This window comes from Palaemon carinicauda, chromosome 37 (genome assembly GCF_036898095.1).
Source record: "Palaemon carinicauda isolate YSFRI2023 chromosome 37, ASM3689809v2, whole genome shotgun sequence".
Lineage (NCBI taxonomy): Eukaryota > Metazoa > Arthropoda > Malacostraca > Decapoda > Palaemonidae > Palaemon > Palaemon carinicauda.
The window spans coordinates 28,332,197-28,335,317 of NC_090761.1; positions in this window are offsets into that span (position 1 = coordinate 28,332,197).

Sequence of the window (3,121 nt, forward strand, 5' to 3'; positions counted from 1 at the left end):
GTTCACAAACAGAAAGACAAACAGGGGCGAAAACATAACCTCCTCTCAACTTTCTTGGCGTAGGTGAAAATAGTAAAAAGTAAAAAAATGAAAGAAAACATCGGGATGTTTTGAGGGGCAGATCAGAAATATTTCTTTTTTTTACAAAGCCGTACTACTCAAGGCGAGTCAGTTTCGGACCGGCTTTTGATGCTGTTAAGTAATAACAATATAAAATGTATCGTCATCAAAGTCAACTTCACTTACTTTTACGACTGTGGGGGGAGGGGGGGGGGTCTGTTTAGCACGGTGCCGACGTCAAACTACGAACCGGAATATTATGCTGATTCGGGCGTGGGGCTTTGCGACTGTATAACAATGTATTGCCGCCCCCCTCCTCTCTCTCTCTCTCTCTCTCTCTCTCTCTCTCTCTCTCTCTCTCTCTCTCTCTCTCTCTCTCTCTTGTCATTATGTTTGACATGATCATAAAAATTCTCTAAGATGTTTAAAGTAAATCGCTCTACCCAAGAGCAAATGGAGTCTCCCCGGATGGATTAAAAAGTCTTTGAAACTTCCAAAATCCTTGTATCTCCTTGTAACTCTCTCTCTCTCTCTCTCTCTCTCACTCTCTCTCTCTCTCTCTCCTCTCTCTCTCTCTCTCTCTCTCTCTCTCTCTCTCTCTCTTGTCAAGAATAAGTTTGACAAGATCATAAAAATTCTCTAGATGTTTAAAGTAAATCGCTCTACCCAAGAGCAAATGGAGTCTCCCCGGATGGATTAAAAAGTCTTTGAGACTTCCAAAATCCTTGTATCTCCTTGTAACTCTCTCTCTCTCTCTCTCTCTCTCTCTCTCTCTCTCTCTCTCCGGATAGTTTTGCTTATAATGATAGTTTAAATGTATCTTTTGTAAATGAGCTAGCTGCCATTAACTTAAATTAACCTCTCTCTCTCTCTCTCTCTCTCTCTCTCTCTCTCTCTCTCTCTCTCTCTCTCTCTCTCTCTCAGGATAGTTTTGCATATAATAATAAAGTTTAAATGTATCTTTTGAATAACACACCCTCTCTCTCTCTCTCTCTCTCTCTCTCTCTCTCTCTCTCTCTCTCTCTCTCTCTCTCTCTCTCTCTCTCAGGATAGTTTTGCATATAATAATAAAGTTTAAATGTATCTTTTGAATAACACACCCCCTCTCTCTCTCTCTCTCTCTCTCTCTCTCTCTCTCTCTCTCTCTCTCTCTCTCTCTCTCTCTCTCTCGTAAACAGGGGTAACTACCAAAGCCACATAGGAAGAGAAAAAAGATAAAATATTTCTCCAGAGTTGTACAATTCAATGCTCAGTCAGTTAGAAACAAAAAGGAAAACTTTAGGCCAATGATAACTAGTGGGGAACTTTATGTCATAGGTATTACTGAGACCTGGTTTTAAGAAAAAATAAAGGATTTTACCGGAGAATACAAAATCCTATGTTACAGAGTCATGATTCGACTGGTAAATAATTTGTAGGTAAAGGATCAATGTGAGAATTGATGATATCTTGCAAAAAGTGAAATTTGTTTTGAAGAGATTTCTTGTAATTTCAGATCAGGGTCTTATTTTAAAAGTCTTAAAGGCTGCTCATGAATGGCAGAGGCAAGGGACATTGCCCTAGCGACCAGTACAATGCCCTAGAGACTGATCATATATAGATATAATCAGCGCTTAAACCCCTTCACCATCCTAGCCAGGACCAAGGAGGGTCAGGCAAGGGCTACTGATGACTCTTCAGTTAGAAATAAAGGCTCCCCAAAATCCTCCATCCTTAGCTCACAAGGATAGTGAGGTTACAGTGACTAAAGGAACTAACGAGTGTAAGTGGGACTCGAGCCCCAGTCTGGCGATCACATGGCAAGAACGTTGCCAACAGGTTTACAGGTGGCTCAGAAATAGCAGAGGCGAGGGACGGTGACATTGTCCTATCAAGCAGGAGAATGCCCAAGAGCCTGACTATACAGTATATGCATAAGATCAGCGACAAGCCCCTTCTCCACCCAAGCTAGGGCCTAGGAATCCCAGGCAATGGCTGCTGATTACTCAGCAGGTAGACCTATATAGACTGCCCCAAAACCTACATTCTCAGCTCACAAGGATGGTGAGGTTGCAGACATAAAAGAAACTAACGAGTTTGAGCGGGAAATGAACCCTAGTCTGGCGATCACCAGACAGGAACGATACCAACAGGCCACAACAACCCTGAATGTTATAGTATTTATTCTTTTTATAAACAAAAATAGAAATATCAGCTACTAGTTTATGTCATACTTTTGGGAACAGAGGATTGACCAAGAGACTGAGTCTTGAATTATCTTGAGGATATAACACTATTATTATTATTATTATTATTATTATTATTATTATTATTATTACCAGCTAAGCTACAACCCTAGTTGGAAAAGCAAGATGCTATAAGCCTAAGGGCCCCAACAGGGAAAAATATCCCAGTGAGGAAAATAAATAAATAAACGATGTGAGAAATAATGAACAATTGAAATTAAATATTTTAAAAACGGATATTTCATTGTCTTGAGGTAGAGTTCTTTTTCTTGAGGGTACACTTGGGCATACTATTCTACCTTATTTCTCTCCCTCTTATTTTTTAAATTTATTTTAATGCTGTTACTGTTCTTAAAATATTTTATTTTAGTTTTTAATTTCCTATATTCCTTATTTCCGTTCCTCACTGGGCTATTTTCCCTGTTGGAGCCCTCGGGCTTATAGCATTTTGCTTTTCCAACTAGGGTTGTAGCTTACCAAGTAATAATAATAATAATAATAATAATAATAATAATAATAATAATAATAATAATAATAATAATAATAATAATAATAATAATAATAATAAATGAATAAATAAACTATAAAAAGATACTTTTGTCAGCCTGTTTAACATAAAAATATTTGCTAGAAGTTTGAACTTTTGAAGTTCAATCGATTCAACTACCAGATTAGGAAGATCATTCCACGGCTTGGTAAGTTGGAAATCTCTGAAACATCTCTTTGATAAACCAATTGAAGAATTTTGGTACAAGAATATCAGTGACTTTATCCTTGAAACTTTAAAGAATAGAATCATATATATATATATATATATATATATATATATATATATA